Genomic DNA, 22,974 nt, shown 5'->3' with positions numbered 1-22,974 from the left:
CCCCTCCCCCCATACCCCTTTCACATTCCTCAGCGGTGTTGTGTGTCAGAGTGCTGAGTCACCCCCGCCCCCCCCCACTCGGCCACCATCAGGGCTCTCTACGCTCCGGGTGGTTGTTGGGTTGAGAGGAGAGTGGCGATGGACGTCCAGCAGGGAAGGACTGTTCGTTCTGTCCACGCAGTGCTTCAGATCCTAGGCCTGAGGCCAGGAAGGTCACACGTTCAAATTCCAGGATGTGCATTATTATACAGTAGTACCCATCAGAAGACCAGTAGCATTTGTAAAGGTGCCTTTGGTTTGGCTTTCTACTCGATATTTTCACCACGGTAATTTAGGGCAAGTCTCACAGCTCCTGGGATGTAGGTTCGAACGCTGATCGGCCTGTGCCGAGTTTGCACGTTCACCCTGTCTTCATGTAAGTTTCCTCCTTGTGCTCTGGTTTCCTCCCACACTCTCAAAATATGTTTTTTTTTTCGGTAAACTGGGAACTAAATTTCCAGTTGTGTGTGTGTGTGTGTGAGAGAGAGAGAGAGAGATTGGTGTCCTGTTCACGGTGTCCTCTGCCTCATCCTTTTTCCGGTATAGATTCCAGACCACCACAGCCCTGTGCTGGATGAGTTCTTAACGATGGATCAATGGATACAAACACACATATCTGTGTCTAGCAGGCATTTCTCCCTGTATGACCCACAATGCCTTAGGAGTGACCGCGCCAGCAGATCTTCATGGGGTTTAGAAATGTCTTCAGGTGCTTCATCATGATGAGGATCGCTGCACCAGTCCAGGCTCCATCCTGTCTGTCTGTCTCTCTCTCTCTCTCTCTCTCTCTCTCTCTCTCACACACACACACGGTGACTGAAGAAAAAGCAGAGGCAGCCCCTCCCACTATCAGTCTTCCTCCCTTCTCCATAACCCCAGATTATTAATAACGCTCGAACTGAAACAGAGCAGGATTTGTGTAGCGGGGTGGGGGTGGATCGGGGGCGAACGGGGGGGCGGACCAGGCGGACCAGGGAAGCCAAGCGCCTGCAAACAGCCTTTTATCTCACACTTCTCCTCCCGCCGCCCTGAAAGCCCAACATGAAAGTTTTACCGCAATTATGGGCCCTTTTACCCTCATTAACACACCGCAGGCCTTGGTTTTCAGCCCCGTGTGACGAGCACCATGAGCTCACCTGCCCACCCCGCCTTGGGGGGGGGGGTGTTTGGAGACGCTGGATAAAGAAAGAACCCTTAAAAGACACAAAGCCTTCTTACCGTCGCTCATCGATGAAGAGAAGAGCCGGACCATCGGGCCCGGAGCGGGTTCGGTTCCCGGAGCCGATCCCAGGGGCCCCCGCGGTGTTAACGGAGGCCCTCAGGGGCCACAGAACATCTCGATTCGGCGCACGGCCGGCGAGTCAGAGACCGTGTTTGCAGATGAATGGCAGACGAGGAGCTTTCAGATGACCGTCCTGCCACTCACTCCTTTGCTTTCTTTACATTTTTTTTTTTTAACCTCCGTGTTTTTTTCTCACCTTTATTAGCTTTTGCTCTATTTTTGATTTTTTTCTTTCAATTGGTTCTTCTCTGCTCGCCTCGCTTCGCCTCCCCCCCGCTCCCCCATTGTCTGATGAACGGGCGCAGTGGGCCGAGCCGTTCCCAATCCTGCGGGGCGCTCGAGCGGAAAGTGTGGCCCCGGCACCTAAACCCCCTCCCCGTCTCCCCCCCCCCAGGCCCCGCGCCCAGTCCCATCAACCGAACCTGGATATCAACTTGGAGCTCAGCATCTCGAACCTTCTCCGTCGTCGTCGTCATCTTCAGAGCTGCACCTCGTGTTTTAACAGGGAATGTGCAGCGACCCCCCGAGGAATCGGCAGCGAGGGCTCAGAAAAACACGTGGCGGTCCATCGGCTGACCGCTGCACTGACCAGTGCGTTGGCCCCCTGTTCCATAACGCTGGTCTGGGGAATCTCACATTTACAGTGAAAGTATGGGGGGATGGGGGATGGGGGGTGGCAAACCGTTTACACGCCAACAAAAGCATGCAGATGGTGCGGCCAATGGAAAGCGTCCGCTCACACATTTGATGGGTTGTGCCGTGTCAGAGCCGCTTCGGGGGACAAATTCCCGGAAAATAATTGACAAAGTTTATTAAAAAGCCTTTCCGGTGAACGCCATTTTCCCCGTGTTGGGGAGGCGGGGTCACGATCGGGACCCGTTTCTGCAGGAGCCTTGAGGGCTCTGGAGGCGCGAGACACAGAGACGGCTCAAAGAGCTTAGAAAGGCTCACGGCGGATACAGCGCTACAGGAGATGAGTCGCTCTATTTGCACAATAATATTAAGCAATATGTGGGGCGAGTCGCCGCTCAGCCCCTGGGACGCAACCCTTTGGATGCGATCCTTACGGTGCGGCTCTCGGGATGTCGCCCTCGGGTTGTCGACCCTCGGGATGTGGCTCTCGGGGGCTCAGCTGTATTTGAGCAGAAGCTCGGGACCCTCGGGCCCACGGTCTCTATCAGCGGTGTCACCCCTTCTCAATCGGAGGCGTCCTGGACGAGCTGCCGCTGGCTGCACCGGAAGGTCACGGGTTCCAGTCCCGCAGGGTGATGCTGCCAAGAGAGTCACTTTAGCTGAAGATCAGCAGGAAGGGGGAACCAGTGACAGCAGGGAGAGAAATTCAAAACCCCTTCAACATGTTTTCTGTCGTCCATCAGAGGTTCGTGGAGTTTCTGCCCATCTTCTGAGCGCCAGGAAACCGCACGGGACCTCGAACTCCTCCGAGGTCCAACTTCTTAACCGCTACGCCTCCCGCTGTCCCTGAATTGGTAGCAGAGCCCCGTGAAGCAGCGCTGCGTCCTAACGGTACCTTGTTTCGGGATCCTGAGTCCTACGGTATGAGCCGCGGCCTGCAGAAAAGCTGCTCGGCGACTGCGGCGAACGGCTCGGGAATTTATATCTACGGGATAATAAGGAGAGCGAGTGTGAGAAACCGCTACCAGCTCATTTACATTTCATTACAGTTATTCATTTGGCCGGTGTGCTCACCCAAAGCATCGCGCCGCACCGTCAGGCCGAAAACACAGAGTGCGCAAATAAGGGCGTCCCGCGGTAAACGGCGGAGCGTGCGGCCAGGGTGCCGAGTCACGGTTCGTGACCGCGAGGCCGTGGGTCCGACTGGCGTGGCGTGGCGCGTCGTGTGCCGTCAGGTTGGTCAGGGACCCCGCGTTCCTCCCCCCCCACGTGCCGCACTTCCCGTCGCAGGGCGGCCCGCTGCGCCGTAGCGCTGCTTGCGCTCACGCTAAGTGGAAGCGTTTGACGCTGAATGATACCAGCCTGACGCCCTTTAAATGAATTTTTAAACCCAAATTGTTTTGCAAACAAACCATATTTGTTAACGCGGTGGAATTCGGACCGAGCGCCGGAGGTTTATCAATATTTAATCTCGTCTCTAGTCAACGATATAGCCTCGGGCCACTTTCTGGTGCATAATTAATAACCAGGCGACAAAACACACAGTAAACACAATACGACTTATAAACGGTCATATTTACAGTGCTTTGCGCGGCGAGCTTTGTTTACCTTCTTCGAAGCTATTTTTACTCGCATCTCGCCATATTTAATATTGTCAAATTGTCGGCTTGTTCTTACGTGTAACTGCAGTGCAATTTTACCCTTTCGGGTTAAACGGACGGGGGGTTCCGGGAGCGGCCGAAGCACGGTTAGCACGGTTACCACGTTCCCCATCTATGGAACGAATGTCGGAAGAAGACGTTCTTCGGTTTCATTTAATCGTATCGTTTGTTTCAAGCGTTTGATGGAGGCTCTGTGTCACTGCCGTCTAACAATTCTCAAAATGTTCTTTTAATTAATAATTTCTTCCGTCTCTAATAACGGCTCGGTGACCCTGGACAGCAGCTGGAGAACCGGCGCTACGGTCTCGGGTCTGAAAATATGAAACATTTTACGGGAAAAATATTGAATGAAATGAAGTTGTGTGAGCGCTGGAGCCACTTTACGCACTTGCTCATTTATAATCTCGACGAAGTTTTATCCGTAGATTCGTAGAGCGCTGCGAGGGAACCGGCCTGTTCGGCGCTCACAGTGGGCAGCCTGCAGGTCACGAGTCCTTTAACCGGTGCGCCACCTGCTGGTGAGCTGCAGTCAGAGTGAAGAAGGCCGCCGCTTTGAGGAGACCGGGTGCCGAGATGACCGGTCCGGCGGATGCTATCGGCTCGACTCCCGTCTCCAAATGCGTCTTCGCTGCGGGCTCTTTGCTGGGGGCGGGGGATTTAACACGTCCCACGTGTCACATGTAACAGTGTGCCCTTCCCAAGCGTGACACACACACACACACACACACCTTCTGCTCAGGAAAATGTAGCGGTCAATAAAGGCCTTTTTTTTGCACCGCCGGTCCCGGGCTGTCGAGGTTTCGGCATGTCATTAATCACCTTTATGGGCTGGACCGCGGTGCTCCGATGCTCGCACCCTGGCCTCCAAGGCGTGCGCTTCCCGGGGAGTCACGTGACTGTGGGAGGAGCTATGCGCCGAGCGAGTAGAGACGGGCGCGGGAAGACAAACGGGGTGTCCGTAATGGCCCGGCGGATGATGGCGCCTGGAGCATCGGAGCCGTACGGGGTGTCGGACTGAGAAGGAAGGAGAAACCGCGGCGCTGGAGCGGGGGTACGAGAAGGACGGTGGAGCTCAGGAGGTCTCTCCTGACGGAGGTCAATCCGCTCCTCCGGCACACACTGCCTCTCGCGGCTTGACGGTCTCAGTGTAGGGTGGGCGGTTCTGCTCAGGCAAACACAGTGCTAACCGCCCCCCCCCCCCCCCAACCCCCCTGGCTGTCCAGCGGCTCACCTGAGAAGGGGACGAGTGGAGGATTGCTTGTATTGCATTTGTCCAGACGGGGGCACTGCAACTCTCGAACCCCCAACCCTTGGCGTTCTTGTTGTGTCTCAGTTCTTTTGCTCTGCTGGACAGATTGTGTGTGTGTGTCCGTGTGTCCGTCCGTCCGTCCTTTGGCTACAAACTAATGAACGCACCATGCGAACAGGACACACGTTCGAAGCTATTGCCACATACGCATTGCAGAATACATATAAATGTTCCTTTATAGCAGTCAGTGGGTTTCTTTTCATGAAGTTTTCAAATAGTTTCCGTGCCACTGTTCAATCAACCTTTTATTCCACCAAAAGTTGCCCTTGTGAACAATTTCTTTGGATCCGTCAATCAAAGCGCTTCGGCGGAGCCGACTCGCATTGTACTTTGCCGCCGTCCCACGCTGAAATGACGCGAGATTGCGGCCCTGTCGTTCACGCGAAATGTCGGCACCCTCCCGCAGCCTCCCGGGGGCTATGTTTGACGAGCCCGGGGTGTGTAGCCGTTGCGCTGAGAGGCGCGATTTCACGTGAAGGACACATGTTGGACGCCGGGGAACTGCGGTCAGCCACGATGGCGCGTGTACCTGCAGGAGCGGAGTACGACGACTGCGTTGGGCAGGAAAATATGCACGCGTGCTCCTGTCCGCGTGCGAGTCGTCCGTGAAAGAGGGCGGTCGAGAAACCCCGCTGAAGGGACTGACAACAAGTGTCCAGATGGACGGACTGAAGCACCGACAGTGGACCGAGTGGAGGAAAGAACGTTCCGGAAGCACTCGCTACCCTCCCGAGACCCAGGCATTTGTCCACTCTAGAGGATGTATGTTTTTAAGCGCGCCGCCCAAACCGCCCATGCTACGGTGCTGAGTCGTAATGCGTCTTATGAAGGACGTTCTTCGTTTTTAAATGACGCCACATGTTTGGGGGAGGAGCTTGGACAACTTTGTGGAGGTCCTAAAAATAGACGCGAAAACCTGTTTCGCTGGGTCCCGGGAGGATTTATGCGGTCACCACGAGTCGACATTGACTTGATGGCACTTAAGAACAGCTACAAATTGTCGGTGCTCATGTTTTAAACATTTCGATGCGATCACCGCGACCGCAATGTCACTGTGAAGTAGGAAAGAGCCACCGTGGACGGCACCTTCCAGATCCAGGTGCAGGACTTGAGCGCGGCCTGCGGATCCCTGACGCCTTCCCCCGGTCCCGCCGTCGCAAGTAATATAAATGATGCGGACGGGGCGGGGGGACGTGCGAGGCGCACGGCGGCCGCTCGGCCGCGCGGAGGGAGGCCGTGTCCGCCGTCTCGGCCCGGTGATTGATGAGCGGGGCGACCCGTGACGGACGACCGCTCCTGTAATTTACGAGCGAGCTCATTTGCCGGGCTGTGGCCTCGTTCGGCGCTCCCCAAATGAGTCTCGTAACGCCGAGTTCCTGGCGGACTCCCGGCCGGGCGCTCGACGATCCCGTCCTTCGCTCTCGTCCATCTCGTCTGCGGGTCCTAACAATTAAGTCGCAGACGGTCCCTCGTTAATGTGGCGCTAATGACCGGCAGGGGTAGGAAGGCATCGAGGAGCCCCCTGCCCCGGCCTCCCCGCACGGCAGCTCGCCGTCGCTAGAAAGGAGGTCGTTCGGTGTCGGAGGCCCTACCCATCGCGCCACCTCCCTCGTTTTCTCCCGGCGAGCTGCACGTTCGCTTTTGTCCGTTACATTTTCAACCATCGCCCAGTTTGTTCTCCCTCATTTTCGTTCAGGCTGAATTTGGACCCAGGAACTCTAAGAACCCACCTTGCTGTTGAGTTGGGTGTTTTTTGCACTTTCTTATCCGTTTTCTGGGTCGCCCACGCCCCCCCCCCCCCCCCCCCCAGCAGCCGAGCCAGCATCTCCCCAGCGCGCACCTGGGTCGCCCCTCATTACAGACCCCGTCCCCCATCACCGTAAGCCCCCTGGCTTTGTGCCGTCAGCCGCCGTCGGGGCCCAGCCGCGTGCCGCTCTACGTGTGGACCAGTTAATAGAGCCCAGTGGGGCGTCATTCCTATTCCGCTCATGATAAAGACGTTCCCCTCGCTCTCTCGCTCTCTCTCTCACCCCCCGCTGCCCACGGGTCGACAAGGGGGCCTCCGTCAGTGTGGGGGCCGCCCGCTCCCGGCGGAGGCCATTAGAGAGCCTTTATAAATGCACGCTGAAAGGAATCTTTTTCCGCACATGATGTGCAGCCCGGTCCTGCAGACCCTCTGCAGTGCGACCCCCCCCCCCCCCACCCCCCTCGACTGCGCCGCAATCTCTGCAGTGTCACAGGGACTCCGGCCCCTCCCCCGCGTGGCACCGCGCCGCCCGCACCGGCTCCCGTTCCAGCACATTCACCTGTTTATTGGCGGACGCTCTGGAAGGTGTCTATTACGGGCGGCCGAATTGCATCGCTGTTCCTTGGTCGGCGAGCGCCGGAGTGCCGCGCCGCCCGGGATTTATTACCGAATGTGGCGATTCGGGCCGCACCTCGCCTTTTATAGCCGCCGTCTCTGTCTGTGCGGGCGGAGCTGGAACCGGCTGAAAAAGCACGCCGCCGAGAAAGGGGATTTGTGTTTTTAAGTGCTTTTCAGTGCACGCACGTACACACACGCGCACACACACACACACACACACACAGCACAGGAGATGCAGCAAGGTCAGTGTCGAGAGACTTTTGACACACACACACTCCCGCATCCCCGTGAAATAACCATCGCGCATTTAAAAGCCTCACACAGACCGAGACGCTTCCTGCCGGTGGTGACGCTTTGGGACGTTACCCGATGGTTGGCCTTTACTGGACCCCTGCGGGACCACAGGAATTTTCCTTTGTTGCTTTTTTTTTTTTTCCCTGCTGTTTATTAATTCTCGACGCGTCGTTTTTTTTTTGTCGTCGTCTGGATCCGCGATGAGTCGCTTGTGGGATTTACGAGTTCTGCTGCCGCCCTCCAGCTTGCGTGTCACTTATTTCTCTCAAACGTTGGTTTGAAGACCTTCTGCGTCGGGCTCCGTCGACCGTCCGCCCGGACAAGGCCCGGACCCCAATTTCTTAATTAAGGCTAAAGGCTGCGTTATTGCGCCCCGGCAAAGCTGCGTTAACGTTTCCGCTGTAAACTAGGGCGCTCCGGCAGGCGTGGTTCTTAGTCACGCCGCAGGTTCGACGGGGAGAGGTGGGTGTCTCCTCTCTCGGTCCAATATGGAGCGTTGCCCCCGCCCTCCCCCCCAAACCTGTCTCTCCCCAGCTGCGTCTCTGCCTTCACGCTGACCATCCATTTTCATCTTCTCCCGTCTGGCCCACCCCGAGCCAAGGAGGGGACAAGGAGAAGTGCGGCGCTCTCCATGCGGCTAAATTAATGAGTTCTCCTTCACACCTCCCCTGCTAATTAGCATGGCCCGCCTGGACGCCTGGCGCTGCCTCTGGGACTCACGGGGGAGCGGCGCTATTTGTCTCGAGGAATCACTGACGGATCCTCGGCGCGCTTCTAATCCCCGAGACGCCGGGCGGAATCCGGCACTGGCTCTCCCGCCGGCCGCCTGTCAATGCCGCTTAATGATTGTAATGATTGTTAGTAGCTGCCTGGCGGAAGGACTCTTTCCCAGCCCACCCCTGTACGGCCGTCCATCTGCACGTTCGGCGAGCCCGTTCAGACCCGGCGTCGGCGCGGTATCCTGGACCGCGGCCCCACCCGCCTCCAGGATCGTCGACCGCACCTCGTTACCTGTTGAGGGTCAGCTGTGTACGTAATTTAACGAACATCCTTTCAAATATTATTACAGGGTGGAGCTCTGCCTAACCCTAACCATAATCCCTCTCTAACCATAACGCCTAACCCTAAATCTTTTTCTAACCCTAACCATAACATCTCTCTAACCATAACCGTATCTATCTATTTTAACTCACTTTATTTAATTATACGATGTCTTATAGTTTACGGCACTTATTGCACTTTTAAGTAGTCGCTTAAAAGACTACCTTCGTGATGTGTCTGTATTAAGAAATTTATCCTCATTTCTTATTTAATTTATCTTATGGTTCGGTTTAGTTTAGTGTATGTTACTTTACTGTGCGTGTGGGTGTTTATTCGTTTTCTTAAGTGCGTTTGTGTGTTTGGTTGAATGTACTTGTATTCGTATCGTTCACGTGCTCCACTAAAATGTCAGGAGGGGAGATGTGCTGTGAAAAGGAAACACCCAAGAGCGGTAGGTAAGGTGTATGGTAACACCCTGGGAACAGGCCAGAGGACAGACAGCCCCTCTTGAGCGGCGGAGTTACCCGACAGGTTCCTTTTAATTATTTATGGTTTTTAGCCTTGGGGTTTGTTTTATTGTCTTAAAGATCCCATCGTGCAGTCTTTATATTAGTTGGCTTTATTGGTTTTCTTTGTTTTATTTTTGATTTTAGCATTTGCATGATGCTTTGTAGGATTTATGTATTTACTGAATAGAGATTTTAAATGGCGGAAATGATGAATGGATAAATTGTACCTGTCGAGTTGGACAGTGTGTGGAGCCAGACACCTTTCGTGGGCTGGTGATCCATTCTGATCCGTGAAACAAAAAAAAAAACAAAAAAAAAAATCCAACCAAAACCGTAATCTCTCTCTAACCATAACCTCTGACCCTAAACCTTCGCCGAACCCTAACCATAACTGTCACCCTAAAACTAGTCTTAGGCCATAGACTCTCTCTAACCATAACTTCTAAGCATAGCCTCTAAGCCTAGCTCATTGAAGCTCTTGCAGACAAAGGTTCTTCTTGTTTGTATTTGATGATGTTTCATTTTTAATAAAAACGCTCCGTAAATCCGCTAAGGCCTGGTCAATCTCAGAACCCGGCATTCCTCGTGTGCCACGGTCAGGCTCACGCGCGCACGGCAGCGCGCCGCCAGTACGACACGGTTTCGTTTGGGCGAAACCATGACCCGTCAGCCCACCGCACATCCTCAGCCCCGCTTCCGGAGAGGGAAAACTCGTGCTCTGCAGCGGATCTCCCGCGCGCTCCAGCGCCGCAAACAAAAAGGCAGCTCGGGAAGAGCCGCGGCCGGTGCCAGCGCTGCATTGTTTTCGTGGAACCTGCGCGGTTAGACAAAGGCGCGTGGTGGCGAGACTGAGAAAAGGATCCCCGGGCCGCCCTCGAGTGCCGTGACATTTTGTGCTGTCATGCGATCGCTTTCTATTGGCGCTCCTGCCCTCTGCCAGGTGGAGTCATGGCAGCTGAAAGCGGAATAATGGCCCCTCTTGTCCCGCACTCCGCACGCTCAAGAGCTCCATCCTCGGTGCCGAGTGTTTGTTTGATATTTGTACCGGAAACGTCTGGATCGCAGCTTGATACGCGATGTCCAGTCGACGCTTTGGGTAAGAACGATGGAGGGTGAAAAGCAACAATGGCCACTTCAGCATCACGACGGGGGCTCGGGACGCTTATTGCGCGAGTCTCGATGTGCTGCACGGCGTTCCGGGCAAGTGGAGGAAATGGGATAATTACCCTCTTCCCACCCCAGACCAGTACTTACTGAGGCCTTGTAATGACCCAGCCTGGCCCGCTGCCCACTTCCACTTGGCACCGCATGGCTGCTGTCTCCCATCCTGGCCTTCCCCCCGCTGTCCTTCCACGACGGGAGAAAGCCACTAAGGGACTTTCGCAGATCTGTAGGGCACCGGGCGTTCACGTTCACGGGGGTGAGCTCCCCGGGAGGCCGTTCTCGGCCTCTTCCTCCTGGCTCCGTTCATTTCGGTTCGGTTCAGTTCCTTCTCGCATCCTCACATGCGGGGCCTCTCGGGTGGCCTTCGATACGCGGCTGTGATCCGTGTGCTCGGCAGCGCCTCCCGCAGGCCGGTCCGTTATACCGGTAGCGCACTCGCCACGCCTCTGATCTCCGCGTGTGTCTGCGGGCCGTGACCGTCCTCGCAGCCGGCCGCGTGGAAACACCTCTTGGCCCGCCGCCCCTCGGCAGCCCGCGGAGGCCTTTGGTGCGCTCTTGTGCGTTTGCACGCGTTTGTTCGCACCGGGGGCTTTGGGCTGAAGCGGCGCTCCGCTTCTGGAGGGAAAAACTATGGAGATGCGATGGGTTTTATACCCCACGTGGGGTCCTCGTCTTGCTTTGTTCCGGGCATCGATCGGCCGTTACTCTTTCAGCGGTAGCTAAGACGAAGGGCGTACCACATGTAAGGGGTTTTTACCGGCATTTTCCGACACTCATTTACCGTGTGCCTAATGAACGTGACTTGTGGTTTATTTCGAGTGACTTAACAATGCACAGCCTTTGTTTTTTTCCGTTGTCGTTTTTGATACAAGCGTAATGGTGTCGTTATCTCTAATCTCCGCCGTTCTCTTATCTTCCGTTTGGCGTCTCCCTGCGTGACATTTGCATTGTGGAGCTGCGAAGCCCCATCGCCGCAATCAACCTCTTGTCTCTGATGAGAGAGAAGGGCCCTGTTTTCAATTTTCCGTCCTCTACCCGCAGTCTGAAATTTCCCTTTAATCCCCCGAACACAGAGTCCCCTTTGATACGAGGCTAATGTCTGACACCGAGGCGCTAACGCACATTAGACCTGGATTAATCATAATTAAAAATCACAGCGATCCTTCTTCCTTTTCTCGAGTCCAGCTGTTCATTGGCTCAATTTAATTTACAATGCAGCGTTAACAATTGCGTCAAAGAGTAATTAACGTGACATCGAATGCAATGGAAAGATTCCCTTCTCGTGACATCAGTGTGACTGACACATCCCGGAATATTAATTATGACATGAATCCATCTTGTAACGATAGATCCGCTGCACTCGGCGGGAGTTGGGTTCGGTTGGGGGCGGGCCGGGTCGCGACCGCCGCGCCCCGCGGCCCTCCGTTCTGAAGCCCTCCGGGTTCTCCGACAACAGGCGAGCGCCGCAGCCCCGCTTGCAAGCGCTGTAATTAGGAGTAATTCACACCGGACCCCTCCTCCGTGGCCCCCGCCGTCCCACGTTCCCTTGACCGGGAAACGGCGGTCCTGCTGCGCGGACCGGAGCGGCAGGCAAATGAACCGCGTCCCCCCCTCTCCCCGTGGACTCGCCCACCTTGCTCAAGGTAACGGAAAGTCAGCTCACGGTTGCTCGCTGAAGCGCGCCCTCCCAATTCCGCCTATTAAGATGTGGGGTGGATGAGGCACCGAGCCTAATAAACACATTGCTAATGGAAAAGAAAATGGGAAAACACAGTGCAAACCGGCCCTTACATTTCAAAAGATGTGCCGTGTACTTTGTTTAAAAAATGATTTTGGAGGGAGTGCAAACGTTGAATTCCAGTGTGTGATAAACTGCCCATATTAGTAAAAAGGGTAAGTGATGTTAAAAAAAAATCAATTTACACCATTTTAGGAAATGCAGGAGCACATGTTGGTTCAGCAGCACCATTTCAACAACCCTTTCACACCCTTGTTGCTCACAAAAAAGAGCATTTCTACTAATTGCTACTGATGAATATCTCATATTATCGATCATAAAATTGCTTTAAATGTCCATCAGGTTTGTCCTGACACGCTGGACAATGTGGCGATGACATGGAGCTCAGCTCTGTTAAGGTGGCCTCGCGGGGGGCATCTTGTTACCGGTGTGACACGACAGGGTGCCGTCGCTCCGCTCACCTGGAGGAGGGCCTGTCTTCCTGTTCTCTCGTCTCCGATTCCGTCAGCGGTACGTCCGGTTCGGCCGTTCCCGGGCCGCGACCCCAGCAACCTCTCCTCCGGAAGGTCTCCTTCCGCGGTCGTCCGGGAAATGAAGGCAGGCCCCTCCACCGAAATCCTTTTCAAGTGAAAAGATGTTAAGTGCCGTCGCCGACCCACAAACACCCCGTCGGAGGCCCGTCTCTCGGCTGCGTCTGTCGAGCCCTTGTTCCGGGCATTCTGATCGCCCTTCCCCTTATTCCTGCTCCGCGCAGCTCTCTTTGTTTTCCGAAAACGGAGCCGAACTTCTGCCTAGAATCGGTGCGTCTCATTTCGAAAAAGCTTTCGAGGTATGTCCTCCACGTGACGTTAGGAGTAGCACTAATATTTTCCTAACCTCGAGAATAAGAGGAGAAAATACCTCCTTCGTTTGACTCCGAGAACTTTGCGTCTCCTGGTTCACGAGTGCTGCACCGGTGCTTCGTTCCACAGTACGCTCTGCGAGCGGAGGGGGAGACGCTTCAGCAGGGACCGGGAGTTGTCTGTAGCCCAGCCGTGCTGCAGGAGTCCTCACAGCTCCACCCCCACCCCAGCGACCCGCACCACCACACCTGGCTGCACCCACCCCACCCGGGATGACTGATGAGGGAGCGCTACTCCTCCCTGGTGGGTGGGCTAGAATTCCAGCCCCATCTGCTCCGACGCTGGACTGACGCGCACCGTGCCAGCAGTAGCTAGGGCACCTTCCTTCTTTCCTTCCTTCCGCAAGGAGGGCTCGCTCCAGTGGTCCGACCCAGCCTGCAAAGACCCTCTCTCTGCACAAGGCCAGGTCACTGTACACCCTCTTCCCTCCATCCCTCCATCCCTCCCTCTTGTTCGCTTGCTCGCCCTGGCATTCCCCTTCCCTCCATCTCCCTTGCTATCACCCTGTGACTTCCAGTCTCTTTCACCAATTTTCCTCCATTAGCTTCCCCCTATCTTCTGCCCCATAGTTCCCCCTCTTTCCCTCCTATCTGCTTCCTCTCCTTCGGCCTCCCTCTGTCTCTCAAGGCCTCTCTTTCGGACCCTCCCCCGCCTGCTGTCCCCTGTAGGTGTGTGACTTTGGGGCTCCCGTTCCCTCTCGCGTTGATCTTTGCCGCAAAGCTGTGAATCTGCGTGCCGCCCAGCCGCTCCCCCTCAGGCTTGGAGCAGACCTCCATCCATAGCTTTTGCCAGAGCTGGCGATGAGGCAGGTGGCTCACATGAACCATGGCGTAGAACCTCTCGCGAAGATGCTGGAACGGGCAGCTAGAGGAGGGCGGCGAGGAGGGTCAGCCATCGGACATGACAGGTGTCGTCGGGGTCCTGGAATGGGCGCGTGGCGAGCCGGGTGTTGCCGGACACATTACCTTCTTCGTAGGGATTAGCGAGCAGAGAAGCATCTCGCCGAGACGCCGCGATGCTCGCGCCAAAATCCCGGGGCAGTCGAATGCAAGAGATCGCACTGCAGAGAAAACTAAACACGTCCGGAAGGTGTGACAGCTCAGCAACGAGAAGCTGGCAAATGGCGAGAAGAAGCTCACTGGGAAGCTGACGTCCCCAAAGTGGATTTGTGGCGATCAAAGAGAGGATGGGTGAAGCTCATCCCCTCCTCCGGGGTCCAAGGGCAGAAATGACCTCCAGCGTGAGTGACCTGAGGTAATGCAGGTCATACTGTGCTAAATGATAAAACAGTCGTTGCTGCAAAGGGGTAAAAATGAGTAAAGATTTTATGGTGCATTGAACCAGTAGAGGTAGTAGAGTAGCACTGCCATCTCCACCAAACTCCCTCTGGCAAATGCCACGCATTAAACTGAGAAAAGGCCGTCATGCAGTGGTGTTTTACCTCAACCGGTCACCAGATTTTGCCTCGGCAAGCCCTCCGTTGGTACCCAAACGTTCCCAGAAGGATGCCGGATCACCTGGGCTTCATCAAACAGTTTCCCTTCCCTAGGCGAGACAGTCGACTCCACGGCGCACCGGGGGTATGTTCTTGTCGAGACGGGCCACGCGCACTGCTCAGGCAGTAATTGACTGTAATTGTAAGTAATCTAATGAATGAGGATTGTAAGGAGGTCGGCTGCTGCGGTCTGGGCAGACGAGGAGCTCATGATGGTGGAGAATGAGAGAAAGCCAGAGCACCAGAGTAAATAAGTGGTTCTTATAAAGACACATTACAGGGGACAGCTGGTAGTATTGTGTGCAAGGGCACGGTGCATCGGGGCATGCTGGGTAAGGGCACGGTGCATCGGGGCATGCTGGGTAAGGGCACGGTTCATCGGGGCATGCTGGGTAAGGGCACGGTGCATCGGGGCATGCTGGGTAAGGCCCTTGGATATTGCATCCTGAAGAGTTCACCTTAAATCCCAAGATGATCCTTACTGCTGCACTATCGTAAAAAGCATTTCGACCTGAACTCCCGCAGTACAAATGCAAGCAGCAGCGAGTAAAAATTTGCGCCGCTTTTGCTTGAAGTTTCTGCCTGGCGACGACACACGAGGACGCCGCTGCCGATGACGCCGCCGCGTTCGCTAACGTTCCGCGCTCCGAGCGCGTCCGACACGCGACAGATCCCCTTCTCCCGTTCGGCTCCAAACTTCCACGCTTTTTTTTTTTTGTTTGTTTTTTTTTGAAGTGCAAATTCCACAAGCAGATTTAAAAATAATATGATTAAGGACAATTCCTGTTCGGGTTTGGCGCACGTGCGCGGACGGGCGTTTGCGTCGACTTGTTTGTGTTGCTTTGCGATGTGATTGACAAGCTTCTTTTCACATGAAAGGGAGCCCCTGTGGGCCAAGAGACTTGTTTACTTATTTATTTATGATTCATTTATTTTTATGCCACGAAAAGGCCAGTGACCATCTGCTGTTGCCATGGGTACTCAAAGGCACCGTCCTTGGCGTTGCTGCGGGCCTTGTGATAACGCCCCGTCCCCGTGACGACGGTGACAGCGGATGCGCGTTGGACTCCGGGGCCGCACGGCGGCTCATCCGGTGGCATTTCGACGCCCGTCGTGGCGGTCGCGCGCGCCGCCTTTGACAGGTGTTCCGTGACAAAGCGAGACGCCCTCTCCCGTGGTTATCGCTCCGCCGCCGAGGTTTGGGAGAAGGCCTGTCCCTCGTTTAACTTCCTCCTGTTTCTGCTCTTCCTCGTGCGTCTTTATCTGCGCTGCATTTGGTGCTTAGTCTCCTGTTTCTCTTGAAGTGTCGGAGTTGCACGTGTGATGATGTTCATGCTGTACCTAACATGACACGAACATCCTTCTCTCCCCTCTCCGCCAGCGTATCGGAGAGGCTGGGATGCTGGAAGAGCTTGTAGGTCCGTGTGGTGAACATGGCACCCGAAAGCAGGCTGTTTATGAAAAGCTCTTAACGTTTCGCCGCTTGTTCTTTATTAATGAGCTTGTGCAGCCGAGGGATGTCTCCCATCAGGTCGGATCTTCTTGCGCTCTCGTTCCCGCGTCGACGCGCGCGCTGGACTTGTGTTTGCGGGCTGCGGGGGAAGCACAGGCGGGCATCGCGGAGCAGTTGCTACAGATGGGAGTTCCCCAGGGAACGCGCAGGGAGATGCACGAGAACACGGCTCCTGACCCGTAGGGAATCGCGGCGCAATCTGCTCCTCCGAGCAACTCCCGGCACCCCCTCAACCGTCCTGCCAGCCTGATCTCTTAGATCTTCCCTAATGGAGTCCTCATCGGGATGAAGACTGCTTCTGCTGCTTTCCGATGAGTAGCGGTCCTGTCGACCGTCCCAGTGGGTGACCATTAGGCTCCTCTGCTGCTGTGGGACCCAAGGAAAAAAAAAAAAAAAAAAACACTTCTGTCTTTTTTGTGCTGGAAGGAGCTCCGCAGTGTCCACGGTTGCATTCCAACGGAATAACTTACGGCAGTTTGAGAACTAATAGAACCATCGTGTTAGAAGAGAGTGTTTGAGGACTTTCCGACCAGCAGCAAGGAAACTGTACCAAAGGTCCAAGTGGCTCAGAATGACCCCTACAGCTGCCCCTCTGGGTGCAGGACCGTGTCGAGAGACATTTTCCCGAAACCGACTAAATTCACATGACCACTGGACACAGAGCTCCTGCTCCACCTGCACCGCGTCTGGGGTTAAACACCACGGCGTGGAAGGTCAAGGCAGAGCGGCTCGGTCGATTGTTAGAGCCCCAATGCATCCAGACAGGTGAGGGTAGAGGCCCCGATGAGGTGTGAAGGACAGGAAAGCCGAAAAAGGATCTGTAGGGATGTGGTGTTCGCGGTGGAATTCCTCAACGCTTTGCTTATTAATAACTTCATAGATCAGTAGCGCTGCTTCCCAAGGACACGAGGCCGAGTTCACGTCAGAATCGATAAGAGGAGTCGAGTCGGACTCGGCTCTCGCCTCACGTGCTGAATAAACAGCGAAGGGGCCTGGACTCTCATTACAACCCATTTCCCGAGCACTTTTGCAGGATTTGCTTCAAATCCACAGGTTAAGTAAGAGTTAGGGAGGAGGATTAAATTTACTGGGAACGTTTACGTGCGAAAGACCGGTGAGAGCACCGGGGAGCCGGGAGGGTCATCTTGTCAATGTCATTCATGTTTTTTTCTTTCAGTGAATATGATGAATGAATCGATCTGACCGGCACATCCTGGACCGCCGGACTGCCGGGCAAAGAAATAGACCGAATGACCTGAGGAATATTGTGGAAGTATTATTTCTACATGTTAAAGCCGATTAATCCTCGCTTTTTTCCTCTATTCCTTCATGAAATGTTTTGGGTGGGTTTCGGTGGATGGGGGTACAACCAGGGCCGTATCTGAGTCCCAGGAGGTGTTCTATCGTTGGGCCGACTAGGAAACCCTCAACAAGAATCATCCCAACGAAACTGTCCAGCTGTATGAAGAGTAGAAGCTGGAAACTAACCCCTTCGCAGGACCAAAGTGAGTGTTCATGAGTGAAATGAAGTGATGTGATGTAATCAGTCCCACGTCTCTTGTGAGGTTCACACGGTGGGGTTGTAACCCTCGGAGCCAAACGAGCCTCTTTGAGTCCTCTCCTCATGGTGTTTACAGCCCCCTAACTTTGCCCCGGTGCCGGTGGACCTTTCTGCTGCATTGAGATGACCTCGGCACGCTCCCGCCCCCCCCCCCCCCCACCCCCTCCCCGTCCATAAATCACGGAGAGGACCCGCGCACGATTTACCAGCTCCACCTCGTTCTGCAACGTTGCAGGACATGTTAACTTAATTTGAGGCGAGATTTATGGGGCTTTGGGCGGAGAAGAAGAGCACTGTCCTGCAGCTCAACTCTGACATTCTGGATCCAGGTCGCTAATCTGCAGCTGAGAGGGACTGATGAATCGGCCCGGTCCGCCGTAACCCACTTACCGTCCTCCAGATAGACGTTAATGAAGAAGCATTTGGCACGGTGGCCGAAACGCGCCGCAGTTCCGCGCCTCAGTCGAATGGCGCCCATCCCTTTCGCGGTAGGATGGAGCTGGCGGGATGGGGTGGCGGCGGAGAGGAGAAGGCGGGGGGTTCTAACAAACCCAAGAAACATGGTACCCCTGGGAGGCATTGGGGTAATTAGTACCCCTTCAGGCACTGAGCGACAGAATGCATTCTGGAGACTGCTGTGTATCCCGTGTGTTTCTCAGGCCCAGGAACCGAAGGAGCACTAAACAAACGGCGACAAGTCAGAGTCCGTGGAGGAAGCGGCGTGCAGCACGCGACTGTGTAGGTGGCAAGAAAACACTAAATAAATAAAAAAAGAATAAACTAATAAAAACGAAACAATGAAACCACTAAACAAATAACAACAATAACAGTAGCATATGGGCCCACTGGTCTCAAGGGTACTTGGAACATTTTGGAAAATAATAAAAATGTCTGCAGGTCCAAGAACGTAAAGGCCAAGGAAGAATGTCTTTGAAAAATGCTGCATCTTGTCTTTCTCACTTATCTGAGAAAAACAAACTTTTATTTATTTATTTATTAAAAAATAATGTGCTCGCCTTGCTGCGCTGCTTTCCCTTGCTCACTTTTTACCATTAATGTTCCTCGAAGGAACTTGAGCTCAGCAAAGAGTGTGCTCAACGTGAACACGAGGGGACTGCGCTCTTTCCCCCACATTTCTTAAACAGACCCTCCTCCGGATGCAGTCCTGGATGCCGGAATGTTCTTCATCAGCCGTGTTTTGCAGAAAAGGGAATTGAAGTAGTGAAGAAAGGTCTCCTTCGTTGGCCAACGTAATTATCCGTCCTGGTTGAACATCTGCTCGGGGGCCGCGGTGGCCGGCTCCACCCGAGGGGCACTCCATCGTCCCCGAATCCCCGAGGCCGGACCTCCGGTCTTGCGGCTCGACTCCCCCTCGATTCGGCGCGGCCGCTCTACATCTGTGCGCTCAGGGGAGCGCCTTGGCTGCGGTTGCGCAGAGTTCGAGTTTGGAACGCAGCGGCACCAGCCGGCTTGGATAACCTTGGTCACTCTCTCTGTGCGCTTCCAGAATGTTCCTTAAGTGCCTTGGAAGGACAGTATGAAAGTGGTACTGTTGTACCAAAGTCTGTTCAGTGCCACCCGCCGGGGGTCCCTGGCACGTCGATTGTTGGCTGTGGTGTTGGTGTCAAATATCCGCAGTTTGCAGTAAAATTCCCGAAGTTCACCTGACTTTATTGACCTTGCCCAACTAGAGCCTGTGGGTGGAGTCATGCTTAGAACTGTTGCCTTGCAGCGGAAACCCGACTGTCCCACTGTTGCGAGGTACTTACCCTGAAATACTACAGTGAAAATCATCCATCTGTATAAACGGGTGACTTATTTTCAGTAAATTAGTGTAAAAAGATATAAAAAATGTAAGTCACCTTGGGAGAAAGCCGTCAGCTAAATGAATAAGCTTCAGTGTAGAGCCCAACGCTTACATGGAGTCTGGAGGAACTTGTACCCGCTTGTGTGTCTCAAGACGTTTCTACCGCTCTGTGAACCGATGCCCTTAGTTTCCTCCCCTTAACGCATTAATTTAATTTGTCGCAAAGCCTGTCCTCCAGCTCGGTTCCACCCATCATTCACATGTCATTTCCGTGAGCAAATTTTGGGTGTGGTCAGCGATAAGCATTGCGCATAACAGTTTAACAAACTGTTGCTGTTGTTAATCTCTAATCGGAAGCGATGGTGACCGTTTCACCGTTTCGGTAAGTTCCGGAAGATGGAGGCGTTCAGGGTAAGTTCTCTACTGAAGATTTCTGCAGCAGGGCTCCTGTCGAGTTAAGTTGCATATCAGGGTGTTGGTACTGCTAACCGGTGCCGTAGCCATGCTCTCGATTTTACAGGCTGTGTTGTGAAGCCCCCCACTGCTGATCAGAGCTCCTCTCTGCTGGTTCCTGCACTTCGCCGACTCCTCGCTCCCGCTCCCGCTCTCGCTCACCGCGACTACCTTCCCGTGGACCGCCCGTGGTGTGCGCCCAAGTCTTCCGCTTGCCAAACCGCCCGTGGATGAGTCTGCTTAGCATGCGCCGGCCCTCTCCGCGCGGACCGAACCCAAATCGCGCGCTCGAACTCTGATGTTCCACACGGTTGCTTTTATGTATATTCCGTTTCATTACGGAAAATAAAATAATAATTAAAAACATGAGCTGAAGAAACCGATGGAAATATCTCGTTTCTGAGCGTTCCAAATCAGGGTAAATAAGTGCGATGTGGAACAGGTTGACAGCTTTGACTGAAAGGCCAAATAAATGCGTCATTAAATATCTTTATGTGCTTTATACATATATAGCATTTATTTTGCAGCGTGTCTGTCTTTGCTTAAGAAACTTTTCTCTCCTTGCCGTGTTCTGAGGGTGCCCTCTCTCTAATTAATGATGATGAACACATATTTCTACCCTGTCGGTTCTCTGCCCTAATTATTGGATATTTTCCCTCTTCAGAGTTGGCTTTGACCCGTTTACCACGCTCCTACTCTCAGTCCCGCATGAATGATGGACCAGGGAGGTGTAATTACCGGTAATGACCGAGTTTGTGAGCCCTCTTGTAGAGGGTATATCTGCACAAGTATGTTTTAATGGGTTAGCCATCACGAGCTGCACTTTAATTCAGTTGCTGCTGGCATATGGTGGGTACAAATTTCATTTTGTTCCCCATTAGTTTAGATTTCGATGTCCCAGGTTACTGTCATTCATTTGCTAGCTACTGGCCATCGGATCGATTTGTAGACGTTGCCATGCGTTGCTGTGTGTGTGTGTGTGTGTGTGTGTGTGTGTGTGTGTGTGTGTGTGTGTGTGTGTGTGTGTGCGTGTGCGCGCGCACCTGGGGTGTGTCTCTTAAGTTCTTCAGCATCACCACAATCCACTTACTTTGGTAAATAGAAAAAGTGAGAAGGTCTTCGAAGTTAAATGATGGTTGGCGTGTTGTGTGCGAGGGTCGATGGCTTCTTCCTCCTCATTGTGACTCTGAGCCTCCGTTGGGTTGCCTTCTGCCTTCACTCACTTGATGGAGTCAAGGCTGAAGGACCCTGGTTCTTGTTGTTGTTCTTGTCCCTCTTCTTCTCCTCCTCCTCCCACCACAAGGAACCATCTGAGGTCCACGAGGAAGAGTTCAAAAGTCAGCGTTCAACGCCTAGAGGCCGTATCTGAGTTTATATCCCAAGAGCCTCAATGCGGAAATCTTCCACAGACATACCAGGTACGTAAAAAGTGAGCGCGCTCGACTTTGCTTTCACGTAACTCGTCTCCGTACATTGGAGGCACTGACCGACAGACAATGTTTTGCAGTCCAACCCAAGTGCACTTTTTTTTTCTCTTTTTTTCTCTTTGAGAATTAATGAACAAATCCGTCTTCATCTCGGCACATTAATGTGCAGCAGGGCAATAAATCTTGAACCCAACCTGAGGGTATTTACACACGGGAGACTGTGGGATCACACAGAGCTGGTGCGGTGATTTTTTCGGCACCAGCTGGTGGTCGACGGACGCTAATTCCCTCCGGTCTGCGGTGTTGCTGGCACCGTCTCTCATGTTCTGCTCCAAATAGAGAACGGGACGTACAGCTCAAATCAACTCTCCTGTTTGGAGTTCTGAGAAGGAAGCACCGCTGATGTGTCCAAACTTCCTTCTTTACCCCCATCCACCCCCCATGATGCACTTCTACTGCTGTCATCCTCTCCCACGTAAGAAAGATGGAAGGTTTTCAAATAGAAAAATGGCCAAGTCGTGACACAGGCATCCGTTAATGGAGCGGAATCGTAGTCAACCGGGATTATAGTTCAAATGCACTGTGCGTGTAGGTGTGTGTGTGTGTGTGTGTGTGTGTGTGTGTGTGTGTGTGTGTGTGCGCGCGCGCGCGCGTGCGTGCTTGTGTGCGTGCTTGTGTGCGCACATAGCTTTGATTCTGCAGGGCAACAGAACATTCAAATAGCATTTACTGCCATGCCAGTCACACAGGACCGAACCAATCCGTCAATAGAAAATGTCACATCACTTCCACTGGTACGCCGAGGTAATTGCCCCGCGCTTAGCGGGGAAAACAAGGTACGGATGAGTGTAACTCCGTGACCCAGAGGACGCCGGGCCTGCGACTCGAACGAACGCGACATCCAGGGAGAATAAATTATAGCGCAACTGCGGAGTACTTAGCGAATGTGCATCTGTCCTGGCTTGACTCTAATTATTTTTATTCTTTCGTTAATGGAGTAACAGGGATAAACTCGCATGTCCTCGCTATTCCATTAAATGTCTGGGGGACATTTTGTTATAGGCTAATGAACTGTGGACTATCTGGAGGATACAATCAAAGCTGTGTGATTATACCTGATGATGTTCGGTAGCGGTGACTTGGCCGCTCGGCTCTCCAGGGCCCGGGCTGCCGTACTTTCGGTCGACCCTAATTAGTTTCAGCACTTTTCCTCCCGCCCGGCGCTCGACGTGCCGAGCGACGCGTCTTCCCGCGACGCACGGCGGCTCATTAGCAATTAGCATCTTCCGTCGCTGCGATCGCGGCCCGCGTTTGCCCGTTTGGGCTCCGCGCGTGCAAAATGACACGCGCCTAAGGAATCGCTGCGCCAGGGCTGCCGGGATCGGAGGAGAACGGACTCGACGCCCAGGGCCGACATTCGCTCCCGGTGGGAACCTGCTCTCCTTCGCCATCGGCTCTTGAGGACTAATCGAAGGAAAGCGGCCCGAATCGACGGCGTCACGATCTGCAGCGCGCCATCTGCGCGTTCCTCTCTCCGGCACCGACGCGCGCCGCACGTTTTCGGCCGCCGCGCCTCCGCAGACCGATCGCGTCTCGTCCGCGACACAGACCGACCTCTCGTCCAGGAGGGTTTTACGGTCGGCTCTTCGGCTTCTCCGTCAGGAAATTTGCAGCGGATGTAATGCGAGTATCTGAAGGAATAGGTGCTGAAACGCTGTTCATCGGAGTGTGTGTGTGTGTGTCGCCTGTCATATTACCTGAAAAGCAGCAGATACAAAGCC

Source organism: Scleropages formosus, chromosome 13 (genome assembly GCF_900964775.1).
Source record: "Scleropages formosus chromosome 13, fSclFor1.1, whole genome shotgun sequence".
NCBI lineage: Eukaryota > Metazoa > Chordata > Actinopteri > Osteoglossiformes > Osteoglossidae > Scleropages > Scleropages formosus.
This window is presented reverse-complemented; position numbering follows the sequence as displayed.